This window comes from Pituophis catenifer, unplaced genomic scaffold (assembly GCF_029215685.1).
Source record: "Pituophis catenifer annectens isolate HBS135680 unplaced genomic scaffold, rPitCat1.0.hap2 SCAF_3, whole genome shotgun sequence".
NCBI lineage: Eukaryota > Metazoa > Chordata > Lepidosauria > Squamata > Colubridae > Pituophis > Pituophis catenifer.
Window position 1 is genome coordinate 51,679,577 of NW_027256883.1, and position 25,434 is coordinate 51,705,010.

General features: G+C 39.2%; 1 protein-coding gene across 11 annotated transcripts in view; it reads right to left on the minus strand.

Moving 5' to 3' along the window:
• Positions 1 to 25,434, minus strand: part of EPB41L3 (erythrocyte membrane protein band 4.1 like 3) — a 188,713-nt gene that overhangs the window by 77,528 nt on the left and 85,751 nt on the right. The gene's annotated exons all lie outside the window — the stretch shown is intronic.

The following is a 25,434-nucleotide window of genomic DNA, read 5'->3' on the forward strand; positions in this document are numbered from 1 at the left end:
CAGAATAGAAGTCCAAATTGATGGTGCAAAACAGCATGAAATGGAATGACTTCAATAAATACGTAAGAATATTTAGCAATTTTGCTCAACACAATTTCATATTTTGTGTATATTAATGAGAGTATTCCAACTTGACAATATTGTATTAAGAGCTATTTATACAAAAATCACACGCTATACCCATGTGCACACCTGTGCCTTAATAAAATTAAGCAAAAGCAGAACTGTTTCTATTGTTTGGCAGTGACGTTTCTAAGAAAAATAAGACAATGGGAAAGATAACAATTTCTTCACATAAGAGATAATTAAAGAGAAAATAAAAGTAAAACAGAAGCTGAAAATAAGGGTGGGCAACATTTCTATACTGACACAACTGCTTCTGATGTAGGAGTTAATCAGTGCCTTTAAGCAAATCCCTCAAATTAAAATGCTGTTAATTTAAAACAGTATACAAATGAATTTTATAGTTATCCAGACATATGTATATAACTTTGTTGCTAAAAGTTGAGGGATAGATAGCATAGAAATTTAATAAAATTTTAACTTGTGAGCCCTTTTTAAAATAAGTAGCTGATCAAAGAATGTATGTGAAAGGAGTTACTCTAAATTTTCAAAACCAAGTTTTCTTCAACATGGAAATTCCCACATAACTTTCATCCTCATCCTGCCATCACATGATACTGCCATTTCCTTATATAATTGCTTAATTGTTTTCCCCATCAGAAATTCATGGGATCCATGCCAACTGAATTTTTTTTTACAATCTATAATCAGTATAATCATGACAAGGGATTTAGACTGCATAAGTACAAGTAGTGTATTACTGTTGTGATTTTCAAGATCAGGTTCTACGGAATTATATAAACTAATTCAGCTAATACTGATAGTCTTTGACTTACGACCACAATTAAGCCTAAAATTTGTTGTTAAGCGAAACATTTAAGTGATTTTTGCCCCATTTTATGACTTTTCATGCCACATCTGTTAAGCGAATGATTGCAATTAATAAGTTAGTAACCCCGTTAAGTGAATCTGGCTTCCCATTGATTTTGCTTGTCAGAAGGTCGGAAAAGGGGATCACCTGACCTTGGGACACAGCAATGGTCATAAGTGTGAACCAGTTGCCAAGCATCTGACTTTAGATCACAGGGATGCAAAGGTTGTAACTATGAAAACGGTCACTTTTTTCAGTACCATTGTAACTTTGAACGGTTATTAAATAAACTGTTGTAAGTCGAAGACTACCTGTGCACAAACTGCAAATGAGAAATGAAATCTTAACAGTGTTTTAGAACAGTGTAGAAATATTTTGGGCAAAGGCTAAGAATGGTCATCTGACTAATTTGATGATACATGTAAATGACATGTTTAATTATATGCTTCCCAGCCAAGCTGCCCCAAACAGTGCCTTGAAAGAAATCAGCACTGGTCCTTTGACTTGCACAGATTTTTCTAATCCTTGCACAGAAGAGAAAAATCTTGAAAATAGTGCCTGCAAAAGAAGATGCATGACAGCAGGGTGAAGAAGGCCCCAAAAAATGACTTGATACTAATGAACAGAGAAAACTAAATCAACGAAGTGGAAGTAGTATGAACATTAACAGAAAGTGACCAAGTAATGCTTGAATGCTTGATTAGAAAGACAGACTGGAAGGAGAACTCCCCAAGAAAGGCACTATAGCAAGCTACCTCTAAGATGCACAGATCTGTCCATATAAATGACCGAAAGCTGTAAATAAATCAAAGGCAATTTTACTTTTAAAGCCAAATATAATTAAATAAATATTGTGCATTTAAGGATAGTCATAATGCTTTATGCTTTGTTCATAAAGATTACGCACGAAAATTGCAATGAAATATGATGATCCTTTACAGAAACTTATTGTGTAATTTTATATAAAAAAACAAAATACAGGGGGGAAAACCTTCATATTTTTATGTTTTGCTTTCTTCCTATTTTCCCCATTGTATTCTCTTTTTTTTCTTTTTTCTGTCTCTCTGAATAAGGGTTAATTTTATTCATTTTTAACAGAACTACAAAAATGAAAGGGGCTGTTTAGATTTATCAAATCAAACACATTCTTTTATGTAGAAATCCCAATTAAAACATTCACAAAAGAGGACCATCCAGCCTCTACTTGAAAGGTAAACGATCCTATGTCGATTTATGATTACCAATCAGCTAACTTAAGACACCTCACACACACACTAAATAGAACAATGTAAAAACTTGGTCCCTCCCAGCCCTCAGCCTCAATAAGACAAGGAACCTTCTCCAACTCTCCCTATCACCTATCTCCCACCCCGGCATATTTTCCCTTTTGGTAACCCTATATTCTGCCTTGCAGAACAGCAAACAGCCCGAGAGATGCATGGTTCTGGAACTGCTTGCCATACCTCAGGAAACCTCAGTAAGCATTCATTCACCCAGCTGCCTTCTCTTACAATTCCTGCACCAACTTTTCACCTTCTGCTGTCTCCTTTTTTGGCCCAGCTTTTCTGACAAATATTTCCTACTTCCCTACCCCCCTTCTTTCCGAAATCTGTGCTGTCTTTGTGCAACTTTAGGAAGCAAGGCAGGGTGCACTGTGACCAAACTGGCAGCAAGGGTGAGAATATAGGTGGTATAAGTGGTATTACCTTATTGAGGCTTCGGGCTGAGAAGGACCAATGGAATGGCTTGGATTGGAATGGGTACTCACGTAATGAGTTCCCCGTTAACAACTGCAACAGAGAATACTGGGATCGCCGTCACAAATTGGTGTTGTCATGTGACATCTCATTTTATAACCACATCAATTTACACTGGCAATCCCGTTCCCAATTGTGGTCACAAGTCAAGGACTACCTGTATCAGAGGTTTTGTTTCTATTTGCAAATTTGCTTATCCTGTCTTAAATACTGGATTAAAGAGTCAACTACTCTTGATCTCAGTGGAGGTATGCAAGACGATGGGTGCATCCATGCATTCAACAGGAGAACGTTACATTTTACACTTTTGGAAATGTGGACGTTTCAGATGACTAAAGATTCTGTCACAGGGTCAGTGCAGAAGTTAAACAGACCAAATACATTTCAGCCTCACCCCTCTCTGTGTATATGTATGTGTGCATGTGTGTATTTTCTGAGAGCAGTCTTGTGGATTTTATCTCCCTTAATAGGACTAATCTGCATTTCCAGCTTGCCACAGAATGAGGACAGCAGAAATGACTGACTATTGCCTTTAGCTCATAGCTAGGTTACTGGGAAGTTCACCTCTGCCCAAGCTGTTTTGCTCCTTATCAACAGTACTGTTTCTACTCTGCTGATGTGAGCAAAGCAATTCTGCTGCACTTAGTTCCATCTTATTCAAATGCGTTCACTCCAATTGGCGGGCGAGTTGTATTCTGAGAACTACACCTCCCTCCCTTCCCACTCTTTGATGGGCCTTTCCTTTCATACAGTATTGAGCTGCCTGCAATGAAAATATGTATCCTTTTCCTCTCATGATTCAGTACTGGAAGAGTTATTTCATCCTCCCCTCCCCCAATTATTTCTCAAAAGATATGCTCACAGAATGGAAAGTCAACTGTCATAGAGGAAAGCTAAAGGAAGTAAGTAAAACAGGGAAATCCACTAATCAGGAATTTTCTGACCAGAACACCTGGGCAGTACTGTGGCCAAAAAGAAGGAAAGGACAGAAATTTTTTTAAAAAAAAGGAATGATGAAACTGTTTTCATTCATAGCTGATTTATATACAGACACAAACAGTTGAACGCTGCAGTGTGGAAAAGTTTTTAAATACCGTATTTTTTGGAGTATAAAATGCACCGGAGTATAAGATGCACCTTGGTTTTCGGGCAGGGGTGAAATGCTCTTGGTTCGGACCGGATCATCTGATCCAGTAGCGATGGCGGTGGGTGGTTCGGAGAATCGGTAGCAAAAATCCCTGTCCCCCTCCCAAATGCCCAGCTGAGTCGCGTGATCATCAGAGGCTGTTTTTTTTTTACTTTTAAAAGCATTTTTTCCTGCAACCTCTTCAGCCAAAGAGGTTGTAGGGAAAAAATGCCTTTAAAAGCCTCTGGCGATCCCAGCTGAGTTGCCTGATCGTCAGAGGCTTCTAAAAGCATTTTTTTCTGCAATCTCTTAAGGTTGTAGAAAAAATGCTTTTAAAAGTTAAAAAGAAAAAAGTTGGCCATGCCCACCCAGTCACATTACCCCACCATCACCAAGCCATGCCCACAGAACCGGTAGTAACAAGTTTTACATTTCACCACTGTTTTGGGGGAGAAAAATAAGAAAAAGGCTGATTGGCGGGTGGATCAGCCTCCAGGAATATCCTCAATCAGCTGTTCCCAGAGGTGAATTTTAGCAACAGGTTCATTGGTTCTGAGCTCTGTGCCTTGCTTTTTTTTTCAGCCCCTGAAATTCCATTTCAGAAAAAAGTTTTTTTTCTGCCTCTGAAAGCCTCTGAAACAGTTTCAGAGGCTATTTTTCTGAAGCTCTGTTTCAGAGGCTTTTTTTCTGAAGCTTCTTTCAGAGGCTTTTTTCCTGAAGCTGTTTCTGAGGCTTTTTTCCTGAAGCTTCGTTTCTGAGGCTTTTTTTCTGAAGCTTCTTACAGAGGCTTATTTCCTGAAGCTTTGGAGGCTTTTTTTCTGAAGCTTCTTTGTCTGGCTTAGCAGAATGGAACAAGGCATCGTGGGATCCCGTGGAAGTGAAAGCGCCCGACGGGTCAAGCCCCGGGTAGCTCAAATTGGCGGTAAGCCGGGCCTTGTATAATAACGATTTAAACATGGACGGGCGAAACAACCCCGTAAAGGCTGGGGAGTCTGGTGGTAAGTCCTCATCATCCAAAAATTCAATGTCCTCAGGGCATTCCTCACCATGGTCAGAGTCAGTCCAGGAAGAAGACGACGACGGCTTCTTTGCAACCTGGTGCGATGCGATCTGGTGAAGTTGCTGGGCAGGCTGCATTGTCAAAGGTAGCAGTGGAACCTGAGATGCCTGATGAAGACCGACTGCCAGGAACAAGGAAAAAGCCGATGAGAAAAGGGCTTGTAGATCCGCTGGTACCGGAGGAGTCGCCCCATCAGGGCCACAAAGGCCAGCCGCCGTTGGAGTAAACGTGGCCTCAGGCAGATTACGAGAAGGCCTCTGTGAAGAGGTCAACCCCGCTCTAGACACATCTGGCAAGGACTGGGACACACCTTTAGACAGCCTTAAATGCTGGACCCGTTGAACTGCCTCATGCATATCCCGTTCTGGTGATGAGGCCGGGGACCCAGAAGACGAAGAGACCCCCCGCCACAGACGCCGAGGCAGCATGTTGAGGGGCGCTTGTGTCAAGACCCACTTGTGCCACAGACGCCAGCCGTGCCTTGTCCCACTGTCTCTCGAGAGCGTTATGTCGACGCTGGGCATCTCTGTCCAAGCCCTTGGTAGCTTTTGGCTTATAGGATTTGTGGCTGGAAGACTCAGACCGCTTCCTCAAAGACTTTTTAGCCCGCTTAGATGGTCTGTGTGCTGGGCTCTGTTCAGGCTCAAGGTCAGACAAGAGAGCAGGGTCCGCCATGCCAGACGGGAGACGCCAATCCCGACCAACAAAGGCACGGAGCAGGCAATTATCAGTGGCAGCACTCTTCCTCCAGAAGCAATTATTATTTGTAAACTTTTTTTTTTTAAACAAGGTAACTATGTACAGTAATTGTCCACCATCATATGACTGTTAAGCCTCCTAGGCGAAAGGTATGTCACGGCAGTCAAATGCTGTCAAAAGGGGTCCTGTGACAGATCAAAGGCAGCAACTTCCTGCCGCGCCTACAAACACTGCCCCCAGCCACCCAGGAAATGGTGGGTGCTAATAGACTCCGGTAAGATGGCGGGCACTCCTAACTCAGCCAACAAAATGGCGCCCACTGTCACCGGCAGACCCTGAGGCCAAAAACAAATGACTCACGCCTCTGAAAGCCAGCTGGGGCGGTACCGCGTTCCTGATGATAGTCCCAAGGCCGAGTCCAAAGCGGAGAGCGCACCTCAGTAGTGGCGCTCCTCCGAAGCCAGCGACAACAATTGTGGTTTGAAATTGGCGGCAAGCCTGCGCGCCAAATCGTAGCCTCCAAAACCGCCAGCCAAGCAATAGAAGCGCGGGGAGCGCACCGTCAACGTGACGCTACCCCAAAGCCGCCAATGACAAGGGAGAGCAGGGGAGACAGCAGCAAGCCTGCGCGCCCATCCCATGCTCGCGGCCAAGGTGGACAAACCGGATCCGCCCCGAAGAGTCGGAATCCGGCGGCTGCAATTCCGTGAGGCACGGGCAGCCCGGGAGCCCAGACACACCACGCGCGGCCAGCAGCAGTCAGAAAGGCAAATATCCACGCGCACAAAAAAATTAATCAAAAATAACAAAAGGCCTAAACGAGATAAAGGAACACAGGGAGAGGAACAGATTAGGAAATTTAAAGGAAATTTTCAACCAAATTACCACAGCTCTGAAATTCACTTCAGCTCTTGTCAGTAACTGAGTGATAGACTGGAGGATTATGGGATTGGAGGCGTGCCGTAACAGGGAGAGTTTGATCAGCTCTCACTCAGTTACTGTCAAGATATGAAGGAAGATCCCAGCTATGGACAGTGGGAGCAGCACTCTGGAAAAAGGTGCATTTTATACTCCAAAAAATATGGTAGGTATCAGTTGTGCATCAGGAAAAGAAAGTCTCAATGCAGTGACATATTTTGAGGGTTTTTCCCCCTCAATTATTTCTGAATACAGTGTCAAAGACAAACTTGAAATCTAAGAAACTGACATATAAGACTGGTTTCAATTTATTAATATATTTCTCCATTGAACAATTAACTACAAGAATGTGATCTGTAGTTGAATTCCTCCATTAAATCCACTTGTTCGTCTCCAATTGTGTTATTAGGCTCCACTCCATCTTGGAACTCTTGGGTATCATGCTTAGCATACAATTTGGTTACTACCCTCAAAAAGCTATAAAGTCAATAATTAGCAAGATCTGTTATTTTTTCTGTATATTGGGTCTAGTATAGCAAGCCCCCCAAGTCATCTGAGATATGTCATAATCAGTTAACGATAGTGAATAGAGTTGCTAATAGAAGCCCCCCACTGCCATGTTCACTTGTGTAGGACAAAATTACTACTAAGGGCCTTCTTCACTTTTAGAGATATATCAATATAATCATTACTGCCCAGAAAATGATGGCCAGCTAGTCAATACATTGGTATCTGGGGCATCTCTATTCAACTCGGTATCAGGATATGCATATAGAGCAAAACGAAGCAAAGCAAAATAAAGGGAACCAAAGCAAGCCAAAACAAGTGGTCCTTGCCAGAATTGCTTAAATTTATCATGTCATTTCCGAGAGTTGAAGTGCAAGGGCTTCATGTGGGAAGAAGCTAATGAAAAGCAATGGCATAGTCCAGTGTTTCTCAACCTCAGCAACTTTAAGATGTGAAGACTTCACTTCATGTACCAAGCATGCTGGCTGGTGAATCTGGCAGATGAAGTCTACACGTATTAAAGCTGCTGGTGTTGAAAAACACTTGTCTAGTAAAAGAGCATAACTCCAACATTATTTTTAGAGCAAGAAAGATACAGTTATCTGTTGTAGCAGTATTCTGTTTGTATGTTGTGGTCCTAACTCTTTGAAGTGACAACTTAAAGCTTTTTATTTTTATTACCGTTTGTTGTTATTAGGTCAAATTCAAAAGATGCAATGACAGATGAAACCAAGCCAACTTTCTGTGCATAAATAACTTGCCTTCTTATCTGAATTTGTGTCAGTCAAAGAAAACAAACAAGAAGCCATCTTAAAAAGCAAGCTAGATAAATGAAACATGATGCCGGTTTCTCACTTCAAATCTGCAGTCTTTTTGCAGTCACTTAGTTTTAAGCTAAAAAATTACCATCTGTCGCCATAAACCCCCTTCGGAACAGAAATCTTTCTATACAGAATCAAACTTTCCAAATAAATTTTCAATGTAATATTTCAACCATGATATTTTGAAATATTCCATATATCTTCTGTTCATAACACACCCAGATTTCTTCATAACTATTTATTTAAAATCAGACACAGAGAATTGCAGAGCAAGAACGAAATACAGGTAGTCCTCAATTTACAGCAGTTCATTTAGTGATCGTTCAAAGTTACAATGGCACTGAAAAAAATGACTTATGACCGTTTTTCAGAATTACAACCTTTGCAGCATCATGATCATGTGATCAGAATTCAGATGTTAGGCAACTGGTTCACACTTACGACTGCTGCGGTGATGCCCTTTTGCAATCATCTGACAAGTGAAGTCAATGTGGAAACCAGATTCACTTAACAACTGTGTTACTAACTTATCAAACTGCAGTGATTCACTTAATTGTAGCAAAAAGATTGCAAAATGGGACAAAACTCGCTTAACAACTTTCTCACTTAACAACATAAATGTTGGGCTCAATTGTGGTCATAAGTTGAGGACTACCTGTACAAGGATCCTCTAATGCAACTCTCTGCAAATTATATTTAAATACAATGTTCTGAATTATACTATAATACAGTTAGCCCTCAATTTACAACCACTCATTTTATGACATTTTTGCCAGTTGTTAAGCAAATAACTTTAGTTGTTAAGTGAATCATACAGTCATTAAAAAAACTCACGTTTCTCCCATTGAATTTGCTGGTTGAAAGCTAGCTGGGAGAGTTGCGAATAGTGATCACACGATTCTGGTCACTGCAATCATCAAAATACATGCCAGTCGCTAAGCATCTGAATTTTGATCATTTTACTATGGGGATGCAGTGATGGTCATAAGTGTGAGAATGCTCATAAGTGTGAGAATGGTCATAAGTCAGTTTTTCAGTGCCGTTTTAAGTTCCAATGGTTGTTTAAACAATCATTCTAAGTGGAGGACTACCTATAAGTATGAAATAGAACAAATGTTCCAGTTTTAAATTTTCACACAAAAGCTGAGACTGAGCCATACTTCTATTACAGAACGTACAGAGCATTTACAATTTATTGTATATTTTGAACAATAGAGTTTATTTTAGTTAGATGTTGTTCTAGTATTTCTAATTTTTCACAATTCAAGTAAAACAAAATTTAAACAGATAAATAAACTGCAGCCATCTATCTTATCCAATATCTTCTTAAAATCCTCATCCGGACTATTTACTCATCAATTGTATATGTTTTAACCAGTGTTTGGAAAGGTCAACTGGAAATCAACTTAATTTTTAAGCAAATATTTTGGTACTTCTGTCTCAATATGCTGCTGCATTTAAATAAAACTTTTGGCTTAGGAGAACAGAAAAACATCAGAAACAAAACAAAAACAACCACTATTCTTCTGTGAAAAATAAATAACTTGTCTGAAAAGTCTACAACAAAAACCACTACAACAGAACTGAAGGATGCTATATTTTCCAAGCATCTTCCCTTCTTTTCCAATCTCAACTACAAACATATTTCCTTTCATCTATCAGTGACAATCTTTTATACAGTGTGTTCGAAAGTTCAAAAACTGCCAGCAGTTTGCAAGGAGTTTAACCAATCGTTAGATATAAATCATATTTCCCCCGTCATACCAACTGTTTGATATAAATCACACAGTCACTTAGGGATAACTCTTGGTGTTCTTTTTTTCTCCAGCTTAGAAAAAAAAATCAAAACTTAAAACTTTACACAGGTATTAAGGTATTTTACAGTAATTGCTTAAGCTTTACATGAAGTAGATATATAACCATTTATTGTACAATGTGGCCCTAAGCAGATTTAACTGAAAATGAACCTCACAGTATACTATAGAATAAGAGTTATACCCAGAAGTGTAATCTTTGTTTCATTTTTAATTGTGATTGGCTAAAGCAGGAAACTCAGATACACATTTAACATTGCCAAAGAAATAAATATACTGTATATGTGCAGAATTTTCAGGTGAGTTTCTGTATCTCTGTCTTCCCCACAATAATCCATTTCTTCCTACCTGTAGTTGCTGCTGCCATTTCTCTTTGCCTTCATCCCCTCTACCCGTCCATGAACCATCAGTAAGAAGAGCAAGTAAAGTGTTGGTTAGTTATTGCACATCAGGTTTTTTTTCCCCGTCATCAATTGTTTACTCAAAGTGGGCAGGCAAATAAGCAGCAGAAGTGACAACCCGAAGCAGAACCGAAAGCCTCTATTTGACAGCGGCTTTAGACAGGCTAAGAAGTACATGTGACAATGGCTCAAGAACAGGACAAAATATTCCCATTTGTCCAAGAACTGATGTACCCTATAACTGATGCAGCCTCCTTATTACAATCCTAGAGTTGGGTTTTGTTTTTAGAGCAGTTTAGAATACAGAAGAAAGTGGCTACAGGCGTTGGTCATGGGGAAGGATAAGTGAGGATCAAGTGACTTATGCAATCATGTTATACAAGGATCTTATGTAAGCGGAAGCCTTTCCAGTTACTTCAATCCTCGGTGTAGAAACAAGTCAGCTTGTGGAACAACTGTAAAATAGTGATTAAGGGACAAAATTGGTTCAAATCTGCCCTCAATTACAGTTACATGGATGCATTTAGGCAAATTACTATCCTTTTCTCTAGTAGGAATAAAAAGAGAGACAGATGGAACACAGAAGAGAAATTCATTGTCGTCACCGCCACCACCAATCCAAATTATAAGAGCTCCTACAATTGAGACATAAAACTGAATTTTAAAAACATCTTGGAAGGAAATGGTGTACGGGAAGTTCTTGACTTACAGTCATTTTATGATCCTTTCATGTTATGACAGCCATGGAATGTGGGTTTTGTGGCCCATAAAGCATTCCTGACCATGGTAAGTGGTCGTACAGTGCCCCCAGGAGCACATGACCATATCCTGAACAGGTCAGCTTTACGATTCATTGCAGCACTCTGCAGCACATTTAATGAAAGATGTTTGTTTAAGGATCTTGGCAAAAAAGCTAGAAAATTGTTTCTGGTCATGTGGGTACCTCAATTTATAACTATAACAACTTATGACCAGATTTCCAGTCCTAACTATAGTCATAAGTCAAAGACTATCTGTAAGATTGTTTAATTATCTAAATTAACTTAACAGATATGATCAAAGGCAGTGATTCCCAAATGGTTGGCTATAAAAATCTATTACCTGGTTTGTCCCAGCTTCCCTGTAGTCACCAGCCAAAGTTTACTCACCAGTTCATCTCATTTCATTCTCATGCTCCTGCTGCCTCTCCACATTCATGGTCAGTGAGCTGATTAGACCAGACCTATCCCAAATTAGCTCCTGGATGTTCAAAGCAAACCAGCTATACAAGCCAGAAAGGATCACTGGTAGTGAGCTAATCAGTCTGCTTGCTGCCTTCTACAAAAAACTGGTTCTTTGATATATGCAAGTGATAAAACAGTGATGTGAATACTAACATTTTAAAAAATGACAACAGTGAACAAGTTACCAACTGCCAGTCTAAACTGTGATCTCGCACAAACAAACCCAAAAAGAAAGTGTGATCTAGAAACTATAAAGATGAGAATTTAAACATGAGATTTCCCTGAGCCCACTCTCTTAGAATTCAGAATTTTTTACTGAGTAACATCTTAACCAACAAGTTCTGACATGATTTATTGTTATTATTGCAATGGGTACATTAAAAATCAAGTGGTACATATTTAATTTGGGGGGAAATGCACTGGGAATGAGTAGGCAATGTAAATATATTCGTTTTATTCACCTCCGAACATACAGTCTTATGCTCTTTAAGACTAAAATGTTGTGAGGTCTTTCATTGGATAGCTCTTACATTTTCCAAACATTCATCTGAGAAAACGTTATCACAGAGAAGACAACATACAATATTTGGCTATGGTAGTTCACATGTAATTTATAGTAGGCAGTTAAAAAAATTGACCAAATTTATGTAAGCAGCAAGGTTCTAACATGCATTTCATACCTTTGATTGAGCTGTCATCACAAACTGGAATGATGCTTTGAGGAAGATAAAATTAAACTAATTTGATGCTATATTTTGATTAGTAGCCTCAATATATCTAAAAGTTCACAATGACCTGATTTGTTGATACAGACCAATTTTGTACTGTACACTTAAATGATAAAGCAACAAATCCATTTATATGGAGTAACACTGAAGATTCATTCAGATATAGTAAAGCTATCTCAAATTATTATTTATTTTTAGCTGCTCCTTACACTTCTTGGCAAATTGCTCCTCCAATATCATTATGACAACTACTGCTAATGGCAAGGCTTAGAATAAGCCTGCAGGACAGTCCTTGCTAGGGACATATGGGTGAGCCATATGATGTCTTCTTGCAGACCTATTTTTCCTCCTTCTACCATATGTCAAAAGTACTAGGAAGCAAGACTTTTGTCATTACATGTCTACTGAAGTCATTTTCAGGTTATCGGAAGTTAACACTTGATAATAAAACATATGTAATGAGATGGGCTTTTAAAATGATAAAATTGTGGCATCAAGATTAAAACATTTTTGCTTTTTCTTTCAGATGAAGAAATAAAATAATTGAGTTGTCTTGTATAGCTGACAGCTAGAAAGAGGGGACATCCAATTTTGCAAATTACTCTATTGTCAGTTATTTCCTCAAGCAAGAACAAAAATATTTAGCTGCAAAAAAATCTTAAAATAACTAGAATGTTTTAAATGTTCTGTAAAATAAAAGTAAGAAGCCTAAAGTTTAAAGAAAAACAAATGACGACTGCCTATTATGAAATTTAATTTCTGCTAATTTTTTCCCCTCCCAGATACATTTCTTGATGTTTTCTCAGCTTCCGTACTTTTGGTGAAAGCAATTTATCAATATTTCTGCAGTACTAACACTATCTAGTGGGCTAAGTATGACTTATGTTTAACACAGATGGAAAATAGTATTTGCACAGTTGTACTTGTAGTGTTTATTTCAACTTGTGTCAAACAGAGTTTAAAGGCTTGGGAAAATATTTTGAAATGCTGACAGATGTACAATCACATGGCATCTTGTTTCACAAGTTCACAATTAACAGTTTTCAAAATTTATTTCTCTGTTTCCTTGGACATGAACCCAGTAGAGGGATTGTTTCAGCCTGCCTCATTAGATCTAGCAGAGAAGGAATATTATGGGTACCATGGGCTAGGGACCTACATGTGCTCCTCTGATGGAAAATCCACCATATATAACAGGGGTGTCAAACCCAATTTCATTGAGGGCCGCATCAGGATTGATGCGCAGGGGCCGAGTGAGTGTGGCCGGGGTGGGCGTGGCCAGCTTGACGTCCTGCCCTCTGCCAGAAAAACAGAGTCCGGTAGGGCTGCGCATGAGCCTCTCAAGCTCTGTTTTTGCTGGCAGGCACACTGCAGGCCAGTCATTCACCGTTTCCAGGGCAGCCCCATGGGCCAGTTCTAAGCACCCCGAGGGCCGGATCCGGACCACAGGCCTTGAGTTTGACATCCGCGATATAGAACATCCTTCATCCCAAAATTACATTAGCTCTATAAATTTCTATATTCAAAAACCTTCAAGACCTGGTTATATTATCAGGCCTGGGACTCCAAGGGAATCAACGACTTGCCTTGATGGCTCCATTGTTGAGATTCCATTCTTATCATCCCTTATCAACCCTCTAGGATTGTATCTTTGGTTTTTATGATATTTATTTATATAGATTTTTATACTTTATACCTGTTGCTTTTACATTTGTTATTTATCTGATTATTGTGTACTGCCCAGAAGTAACTTTAGGTGAGAATAAGGGGGTAGGGGGATATAAATCTGATAGACAGACAAATAATAGACAGACAGCCTTCAGAGTCCATATATAAAATATTACTGAGGCTAAAGTTTATTTGATTGGATTAGACTTGTTAAACTTGCATAGTGAATTCTACAGCGTAACAAATATGATTGACATTCTCTGTTGAGTGAACTCATAATTACCTCCATACTACTTTAATACTTTTAATGCTATAAATTAGCCACGTACTTATTTGATCCCAAGTTATGAATCATATATTGTTCTGTGTACTTTGCATCAGCAATAATTAATCTCACACTCTTACCTTCTCTTGCTTTTTTACAAGAATGCTCAAATTAGGATATATTGAGGAATAATGTTTTCAATTAATTTTAGTAAATATTTGCATATTTTAAAAATAAGCATTTCTAGGTTATCATGAAAAACACATTTACCTAAGAATAAATCCAACTGGGCATGTGGGGTCATTCTTCTGAGTAGACAGGCACAAGGTGCACTAACAGTGGCACAAATGTATTGTCAAATAAGTTTATATATTATTATTGAGAACAATCACTGGAAAAATAAATGATGAGCAGCAGAGTACCTGTTTTCTGTCATTTTATTTCTAAACATATACAGACATGAAAGGCCAAGACAACTGTAATCTTATTTATTGGATTTATTATGATAGCCCAGACAGTCAGTCTCACGGCCCCACCCTAATTTTCTTGAGCCAAAGTGATGTCATGTCCAAAGCAGCATTAAGACTTCATTGCTACAATTCCAATTTTTTCTGTAGTCTCCACCCTCTTTCTTCATAGCATGACACTACAAAAATAAGAGGGCCATCAGTGACCTTTCTTAGGGCAGGCACAATGGAAGCAGTACATTCTATAAACTTTCACTTTCCATAATAACGAGGTGTAATAATTCAGAAACAAATCCAGTCAAAGCAGTTTCAGTAAAAACAAAACAAACTATGACAAGATTATGGTTCTTCCTAAAACCACATACTGCTGTCTTTACTAGCAATCAGACTAGCTTTACCAGGCTGACAATCATTCTATCTAAAGAAAGTCAGAATTCCCACCCCCCCAAAAAAGCCAGCTATTGCAAGTTTATTTTGCTAAAAATAGTTTTCCTTTACATTGTACTTTACCAATATGTTCTCTTGAGTTGTTTGACTGCAATTTCCATCATCCTCATTCATCATAGTCATGTTAATGGAAGATAATAGGAATTATGGCTGAATGCCTCTATCAGGTTAGGAAAGGAAATCATATTTCACATTAGATATTTTACTTCCACTCGACTCCAGATTCTAATAAACAATTTTATTTAAAATAATTAAAGCTAACCTATTTATACTTATTTATCTAGGAGAAAGTGCATTAAATTAGATAGAGCTATATATTTTTAAGGGGAATTCAATGAAAGATTGGATAGCAGAGTTAGCAAAATACTAAGTATATGTTAAGAACTTCTACACTAAGCCAAATACAAGATGACATAGAATTAAAATCCCACTTTTCAATATTATAAAGGTACCAATCAAATATAATAAATGAAAAGCAAAACCCATGTTATATCTATTCCAACGCTCCTTTGTAAATTGCAAAGTCCAAATAATATTTAAATACAAGCCCAAGTCTATATAAGTAAATTACCTATAACCATTCACTTTTAGAACAGTATTAACAATGTCAATGAAATCATTAAAAGGCTACAGTGAAATACCATTTTAATGTATTGCACAATTATCCTGCATATTTAACTGGTATCATTTATCAACTGACTTACACTTGTTAATAAAACAAAGACAAAACAAAGTAATAAAAAGCTGCAAATAATACTGTGTATTTTGCAATGAAATATCAGTGCAAAATGGCATTAATAAGAACCCTATGCACAAACAAGTTTAAAATTCAAACTTTCTCAGAAATCTAAAATAGAATCAAAATGTTTATCAGAAATTTTATAACAGATCATACAAGAATGTTAAACGAAATGGACAACTACTTTACACTTAGCACTTCTCTCAAAATATGCAGAATTCGCGGTGACTTTTGCAATCAAATACTCAGTGGTCATCAACCAGTCATCAGGTTTTTTTTAAAAAGAAAGTTGCACTCAAAAAGCAGAAAAGTAACACTTCCAAACAGCACCACGATTTAAACACAATGCACCATATGTTGATTCTCAGCTTGCAAGTTTGCCTGCTTCTTTGCTTCCCTCTAGTTTCCTCCCCCCCATCCTATACATCTGATTAATACCAGCTGTTTCCCTCGATCTTTCCATTCAAGCCTTCTTTCTCAACTTTAAACTCCACTCTGCAGCCGAAAAACATACAGCCACAAGGGCCTTGGGATTGGAAATGCAAAAAGGAGGAGATAGCGCTTCCACTGCAGAGGTCCAGATCTACAATTTACTATATAACCACACCCACCGCATTGCAGAAGCCACGAGCGGGGGAGAGACGGGGTGGCGGGGAGGGGGGGCAGACTGGAGGCCACGGAGAGAGACAGAACACGATGCCACTAACCGAGTGCCCTCGCACCAAAAAAAAGCCACGCCAGACGGGTGCAGCGAATCCTGCAAAAGAGCAGTCAAGTTGAAAGAAACCCAGGGACGTGAACAATTCTAAGTTTAAACAAGCGCGGCGGAGTAAAAACCACATGGCATTTAAGGCGGGATGAAGCTACTTTTTTCTTCTGCCGCCAAAACTACTTCGCAGCATTGCCACAGAAGCGGAGGCATTTTTTTTCTTCTTTTAAAAAGTATCAACCCACTCACTCCACCCCTTTATTTCCATTTCTTGACGTTAAAAAGACCCCAATCCAGATCCCCGTCAATAATTAAGAGGTAATCAGGGACGATGCTTAACGGACAGCAGTTATCACAAGGCGAGGCACATCAAGAAACGTTGAGAGCGCAGACGGCCAAAAAATGATTAATACGACATTGCCACCCTTGGAAATTCCTGTAAGAAGTCGTCCCACTTAACGGGGGCGGGAATCAGAAAGAAAAGCGAGGTTCTGCGCACAATTCCAAAGGAGGCACCAAGACTCATCCGCGCATTTCTTTCATTTTAGACCCAGAACTCAATAGACTTACTCAAGACACCCAAGCAAAGCGAAGACTTCCCTATGAGGAAAATCAGGCCACCGGGAGTCTTCCCGACCGCCTGAACGAGCCTAGCCCCGCACCATCAAATAAATCACTGTTGGGGCTGCGGGTGTCCTATTGGGAGTTTCCCTCAAAAAACGGGAATGAAAAACTGACGGGCTGAATACACCCAGGCTCGGCTTCGCGTTCGCGTGCAGTTTTTGCTAGGTGACCCTTTCGCCAAATGTAGAGAGAGACAAGCGGGTTGCACGAAGCGCGCCTGAGCAAAAGTCAACCCTCCCTCCCCCCCCCCCCACCCCACTCCGGCTCCATACGGACTTCTTCCCAATTTCCCCTCGGCCGAGGAGCGCTATAAAAGAAATGACGACGCCAACATACCACCTTCCCCCTCCCTTTAACGACGCGACTCTATTCCTTCGGGATTTCACCGTCTCCAAAGGGAGCCGCTGCAGACCCTAATCGTGCAGGGAGGGAAGGAAGGAAAGAAAAAAAGTCAACTTGCATGTGCGAGCATTACAAACAAGACCATTTGCCGGCCCACTCTGACAAATACACCGCCACTTCCAGCCACTTCATGCTGCGGTTTGCCTCTGCGTTTCCTCGCGCCGACCCGATGCAGACTGTACCATTCCTCCACGAGCCCTTCAGCGTTTATTGCTCCCCTCCCACAGTTTTTTTCCCCCTCCCCAAGCGCCCTCTTTCCCAGCCCCAATCTTCAGGGCACACCGGGAGGATACGTAAATCAGCAATAAGAACTTGGCCGGGACTAGCAAATAAAGCGTACTTCGCCATCTAAATCAAGTCATCCGTGCCTAGTTTAGCCAAGTCATCCAATGAATTGGCCAGTTGGACCCAGGCCATAAATTCCTCTCGTTTGCGTGCTTGTGTGAATGTGCAGCGACTTCTACCCAAGTTTTTTTTTTCCTCCCCACCACACCCCAGCTGGTAGACACGGGACGCAAACGTACATATCCGCCCATCCCGTGCAACACCGGCGTTCTGCAGACCGATCCCGCTCGAAACCTTTCGCCGCGAACTGTTAACTTAAAAATGGCTCCTAGTATATACATCACTACAGACTTAAATCAACGCAGAAGAGGAAGGCCTTAAAAGCTTCTGATCTTCCCCATTTCTCCAAACCTACTCTACATAAGAGATTTTCCCCAAACTGCGTGACCACCCCATGCAAAAGGCGAGAGCGGAGGTCTGCGTACCTTATCCAAAAAGCCGCAGAACCCGGACCCGGAGATCGAAGTCTGTTCCAGCGCGTCACAAGGACGTGCAGCAGCTGCAGCAGTCAGAGCCACGCGTCAGCAGCAGCAGCACAGCCGGGCTCTGCCCAGGACGAGCCCTCCGCAATTTTCAGCAAATCAGAAATGTGCAAGCGCTTCTAAGACCCCCGACCGACCTAAACGAGGTAGGAGCTACATCCGGCCACTTTTTTTTTTTTTTTAAGTAGAAAATCAATTCTTTTACTTAGAACCGGATGCTGTACCATGAACACTTAATTATCAAAGCCGGTCTCCCAGGCCTTATTACACATGGCATTATGTCTGCATCTGCAAAACGGCATTGGTCGCTTCTACTTCGTTTTGAAGGAAAAGCAACCGGTTGAGTAACACCAACAGTTATTTGTCATCTCTTCATCAGAGACTGGAAATGAAGGGTAGGGGGAAGATGCTCCATCCAGAAGATTCCCAGGTTGCTCTCCTCCAACTACTCTTTTATTCTACGCTTTGCCACTGCAGCAAATAAATATGGAAACAAGAAGGCAAGGGCAGCTTTGACACTCTTCTTGCCCTCCTGATCTGACCACCGAAGACCGGATTGGACTATCTTATTGGCTAGGGAAGGAGGACAAGCAGGGTCTTCTGTCTGCAGCTCTGGATAGTGCAGCACAGAATTAATAAGGAAGAACCACCTAATTTTCTTAACCATTGTAGCCTGGTGTGGGGAGATGGGGGATTAACTCAACTACTTCAGTTTTTAACATTGCCCACCATGAGAAACAGAGAACTCAAGCAGAGACAAAAATCCTTCTTCCATCTCTGCCCTCCCAGAGGGCGTAGTCCTGTAGTCCACTGCTTTTTGTATAGTTCCTCTCTCTGGATAACGCAAGTGTCTCTCCTGCAGTATGCTAAGAAATGGGATGTGTAAACACCCATTGGAAGTTGCAGAAGAGATTGTAGATGAAGAGTCAGAGATACCACCACCAGTTGTCCAATCTTGTGCAACTGCGAAAGTAGTTGACAGCTTTCGTTTTCTGTCACACTAAAAATGACAAAATTGATAAAAATGTGCATTTTTGTCAAAGATGGCAAATGAGAACCTGCACAGCCCAAGAATATGATTGTTTGTGTTGGCTAGAAGTTCATTAGTACATCAACGTGTCTTCCTTTCAAAGCAGGTTATAGTGATTTCCCTAAGGTAGCTTCACATTATTGTTACCAGAATGGGAAAGACTGAAAACAAGAACTTAAGCCACAGCAGAGCTAAAATTCCAAAATTTTAGAAGTTGGTAGTTAACAAGATGAGTGCTACCTCTGACTCATATGACTTTCCCTAGGCCAAACAAAAAAGAATCATAGCGGCTTTATTTAGATTATGTGAACAACTGTACAGCCAAATATCTTGTACTGTTTCATAGTAATTGCTTCTCATATCATTCCCCAATATTAATTCACATAGTTGATCAAATGTTTTAGTTCTATCAGCCTGGAATTTTTGTTTGGGTTACTATATGTCAGGGGTGGGCAATCGTGGCCCTTTTACAACCTGTGGACTTCAACTCCCAGAATTCCTGAGACAGCCAAGCTGGCTCAGGAATTCTGGGAGTTGAAGTCCACAGGTTGTAAAAGGGCCACAGTTGCCCACCCCTGCTATATGTGGATAAAATTTATTTCTGTATGAAAGGTTTACCCAATTACCCATATAGCCATTCTTCCATGCTTTCATCCCTGGGAGGAAATTGTTTGGGTATAAATTGTACTGCCTCCACAGCATAGCCTTAACATGGCTCTACAAAGGGCTTATATTGTGCCATGTCTGGAGGGTAAGGAAAATTACCTTAGAATCAAAGAATCCTAGTGCTGGAAGAGACCTAGAAGGTCTTCTAGTCCAACCCCCCTGCCCATGGTAGGAGAACTTCTTCCATCCTGAACAAATGGTTGTCGAATCTTTTCTAAAAAAAAAATTCCAGTGCTGGAGTATCCACAAGTTCGGGGGGCAAGCTGATCCACTAATTGTTCTCACTATCAGGAAATTTCTTCTTAGTTCCAGGTTGGAAGTCCCTTTGATAAGCTTTCTATCCATTGCCTACCCATAGGTGCTTTGCAGAATAAATTAATCCCCTCTTCCTTGTGACAGCTCTTCAAATATTGGAAAACAGCTATATTGGAAAATATTGGAAAACTAACATACCTAGTTCCCTTAGTCATTCATCCTATGGTTCAACCTGCAGCCCCTTATTATCTTTGTTGCTTTTCTATGCATTCTTTCTAGGACCTCAGCATCTCTTGTATTGTGGTAACCAGAACTGGATGCAGTATTCCAATATACTTTAGCCTTCCTGTGGAGAGTTTATTTCCTGGTCTGGACTACCTAGTGGGGCTCACCCATGTGACAGTGAAGAGACATTACATTTATTTTCCTGGCTGAAATATGAATGTTACCAGTTATGGAAAAAACCCACCACCAACTGTAATGGTGTATGAGAATGACCTTGGGGCACTGGGAAGAACTGCAGCCAGAGTAATGATCGGATAGGAGGCAGCTTAGCCCACAACAGGAAATGTGGGTGTGACAAACTCTCTCAGAAGGAACCCTCCCTAATTGGATGTAAAGGTGATGGGGGACAAATGTATTTTCAGACTTGCATAGTTCTGTTATTGTAAACTTACAATAAAGTGGAATTAGTGGAATCTGAGTGTGCTTCTTGTCTGGACATCAACTACCATAAAGAATATGTAGGAGGATGGTACTCATAAGGACTGAAATTTCCATCCCATCATTTTATTGTTATGTCTCCAAAGGACTGCTGAGCTCAACCTAATGAACGTTCAATGGTATGTGTGAGTGTGTTTGAGAGGGGAGGGGTGGGTTCTGCTGTGTTGAAATGATTGTGAAGTGATTGTTTTTGATTATGTACTATCAAGTAGCAGCCACACAGACAGACCTTCAAAATGATTTGTTCCAAACTCGGATCTTCCACTGGTACGGCCATCATTTCCGTAAGTGAATACATCATCTTACTGTTTGTCATTCATTTCTTCTCTTTTCACTATCCCAAGTCTCCTCCTCCAAAGTCCATGGATTGAAAGGTTGTTCAGTCGCTAAATCGTGTCAGACTCTTCACAATCCCATGGACCATAGCGTGCCAGGCCCTCCTGTCTTTTACTGCCTCCTGGAGTTTGCCGAAATTTGTTGATTGATACTATAACCATCTCATCCTCAGCCATGCCCTTCTCCTTTTGCCTTCAATCTTTTCCAAGATAATGTTCCAAATGAGCATTAGATATTGATCTGTACTACAAACTTAAAATAATTGGCTATTTTTCATATTCTTTTGGAATCCTAGGTAAGCAACTTCAATCAGCTGTCCTCAATTAACCTCCTAAAGTGATTCCAGAATACAAAAATAATATTTATAATCCAATTTATTTTTCATTGATTCAACTAATTTTATCTGGAAATAAGTTTCACTGACTTCATAGGAATTTAAAGGTTTAATTTAATTTAAAGATTTTAATTGTTTAGAACTGAATTGATTAGAAACTAATCATTTCAGTAACCTATTTTAAGGTATTGTAAAATGTTTCCGAAGATGGTGCACTTCAGATGAGCCCTAACTTCTTCAGAAAGTTATGACATGTAATCAAAGTCATCTGGAAACATTACATTGATGAAACCATTCTAGAACCTGCTTATATTTAATGATCCCTCCTGGAAAAAATAAGTAAATTGTAATAAAAATGTATACATTTCTGCTGTGCAGTTAGCTATGGAAAATTGAATTGAATGTGACACTTGTATCTCCTATCCAGGTTTGAAGGCAAATTGTTTGAATTTGCTAAGTGATATAACTGATTTCTCGAATATTTTTGGGGACTGATTTAGGACCACTGGACGCTAGATATTATACATTAGCATTGTGTTTTATTTATTGTACTTTATTTTGATTTGCTGAGAGTGCAATGGTTTTATTTTATTTTATTATAAGCTCCCGTGAGTCAATTATAATTTAGCAAAATATATCAAACATATTTTATCAAATAAAACAAAAACAAAATACCATTTAAAAGGCGTACAGAACATAATACAAGTTGAATGAGAAGCAATCAAATTATTGGTAATGAACTGGAATTTGTATGCAACAAGATTTAATGTGAACTAATTTAAGAATGTATTCTAATAAGAATTCTAATATTTGTGAATGCAGTTCTGCTAATAGAAAATATGTATGCTCAGATTTCCCTTCCTTCTGCAGACCCTGAATCCCTTCTGCTTGTTTTCCTGAGCTCTGAATGGAAGTTTTTCTGAGACAGCCTAAGATTGGAGAATTGTAACACATTAGAAAAGCAAGAAAAATGAGATATACTCCTTTTGTGTATGTTCAAAAATGTATTTCAGCTTTGATAATGCTATACCCTTTGGATTGGTTACAGCAGTGGTTCTCAACCTGTGGTCGGCTGAGCCCGGGGGGGGGGGCAATGTCATGGTCCATGAAGGCTTCAAGAAATGTTATGATTTAAATCTTGAGTTAAGTCTTTGTTTTTTTTTTATTGAAAAAGTTTTTCAAATACAATTTTTCCCCCTTCCCCCCCTCCTCCCTAACCCCCCCTCCCCCTCCCCTCCCCCTGTGGCTTCTTCATAATAAAACCCAAATTCATAACAGATTATATAATACTTTACCATCCTCTTACTCCATCCCCGTATGCTGACCCTTTCTTTCTAATAATATTATCATATCCCCCTTATACTATACATTTCAAAATGACATTCTACTATAACATTATATAATAACTCCTAATTTAGCATAATATTATTATATCTTCCAGTTTAGCGATTTCTGCTCATAATCTACCCTTTTTCTACCCCCCATACATATATCTCTTAAATCAAATCTTTTATGTATATTAATATAACATTTCAAAGCAACCTTCCGCTATAAAACTATATAATAAATCCTAATTTAACATTTATTCAATTCATAGTCTCCATTTCCTTCACCCCCATCGTTGTATCTCTTAACTCAAATCTTTTACATATATTCATATCTAAACATAATATCCCTTTTCTTAAACTAAACAATCAATAAACTAACCTGTCTCCACCCACTTTCCTACAAGACTACCATACTTAATAATTCGTAATATCTTTATTCTTCTACCCACACCACTAAAAAATATTCCCTTATGTAAATAAAATCCTCTTAAAAAAGACTAAGCTTGTAATCCATATGATATCTTCTGTAATGTCTTTCAGCTGGATTGTAAACTCCATCACCCATGTTAGGGTAACATCACATCCTAATTCCAACAGTATGTTCGGTATCTTCAATTACCATCTGCCCCCATCAATAGCAAATATCTTCATAAAAAAAAAAAAAACAACCACCCAAGTGACTTTATATTTGTATTCCATATAGTGTCTGTAGAGGTGTCTTTTATCCAAATTATTAATTCCAACCACTGTAATAGGGCGACAGCCAGATCATTTGCGTGCCCCAATTCCATAACTGTCTCGCCTTGTAGCTCAGCATAAACGTAGTATATTTATCAAAGAGTCCAAAAAAAAAAAAAAGATAGTTCCAATCATTTCAGTTTAAGGCCCTTTTCACATCCCAAAAGTACAGCACTGCAGAAGTCTGTCACTCTCCTCAGGATAATATAAACCAATACTTCGCCTCAACTATCTTTTCATGTATTCAATCATCTCTTAAATAACTGGCATTACACTGTTGTTTGGTTTAAAAGTTTTTGTTTTTGTGTGACCTGCTTCTTCTTTTCTTGACTTTTTGTGGGTTAGATCTCCATCCTGATTTCCTTTCTATAAATTGTATATCAACTGTTTGGTTTTCATGCTGATCTATAACTTGATCTTGTTGGTTTTGCTTTTGTGGCTTAAATCTCCATTCTGGTTCTATGAGTTTTATATCAACTGATTGATTTCCATACTGGTCTGTAACTTGATAAGTCATCACTTTAGAATCCAGAGCCGCCTCTCTTGTATTTATAAATAGTCCAGCTGAGACCTCTGAAGGAGAATCCAGAAGCGGCTCATCTACGGGGACCTCTGTAACTTGTTGTTTTTCCATTACTTCCACCTCCTTTTGCTTATCTTGAATTTCTATCTCTTGTTGATTTTGCTTTTGGAGAACCTTGTAGTAAAATTCTTCCACTTTTTCAACAGTATTTAGCTGATATCTTTCTCCTTGATATCTCAATATTATACCAACTGGAACGTCCCACCTGAATGAGATATTTTGTTTCTTAAGCTCAGTCACCAAAAATCCAAATTTCTTTCTATCTTTTAAAATCTTAGGCGGCAACTCTTTATATATCCAGATCTTTCTTCCATACAATTGTAGAGTAGAATTAAAAGATTTTTGCACAATATCATTTCTTATTTCTTTGTCTGTGAAATAAATCACCACATCTCTAGGCAATTGCCTTTGCTTTGCAATCCAAGAATTTACTCTATAAGCCTTGTCAATCTTACAAGATACCTCCTCAGGATGAACCTTTAAAATCCCGGCCAGAACTTGAGCAGATATTTTTCTTAAATCATCTCTATTATTTTCCTGTAACCCTCTCATTCTAACCACAAATTCCGTGAGCCTGTATTTCATCATTGTAATTTCTTTTTCAATCCCTTGCTTTATATCTTCTGCATTGTAAGTCTCATGAGCAGCTTCCTTTTTAGACTTTACTTCTAAACTATTGTCTTGAATATTTGTCAAATCATTTTCAATTATTTGTATTTTATTGTCCAAATTATTAATCTTATCATCAACTTCCTCCATTTTGGACTCTAATAACTTGATATTTGTATCCATCTTTATAACAATTTCTGAAAAAGCATTAGTCACTGTTACAATCTTTCGTTGCAAATTATCATACTTTAGTTGTATCATTTCTTTAATTTCTTGCCTAAATTTTTCAAGTTCCTGGTTCACAGTCTCGTGATATCTTGCCATTTCCTCCTGGACAAATTCTTTTAAATTAAATCCATTCTGCTGAGTCTGTAAGCTCAGAACTTGTTCACATAATTGTAAATGGGGGAACAACCCCCCCCCTGCTTGTTTGTCAGGCTTTATTAGTTTTAACGCCATCCTGCCACACAAACTCTTTTTAAAGAAAGAAAACTTTTCCCCAAGCAAGATCAAGTACAAATCTCCAAGAGAAAAGAAAATAGATATTTTTCTTTTTCCAGATTCTAGCCAGCACTGTTTATTCTGCTACTTTGTAGCTTGTTACGGAAGGACTTTCACTTTCGGCTTTCTTCTTCTTTTCAAGCCTCAGCAGTCGCCATTTTAAACTTTTTTTTTTCCTTCACTCTGAAACGCTTG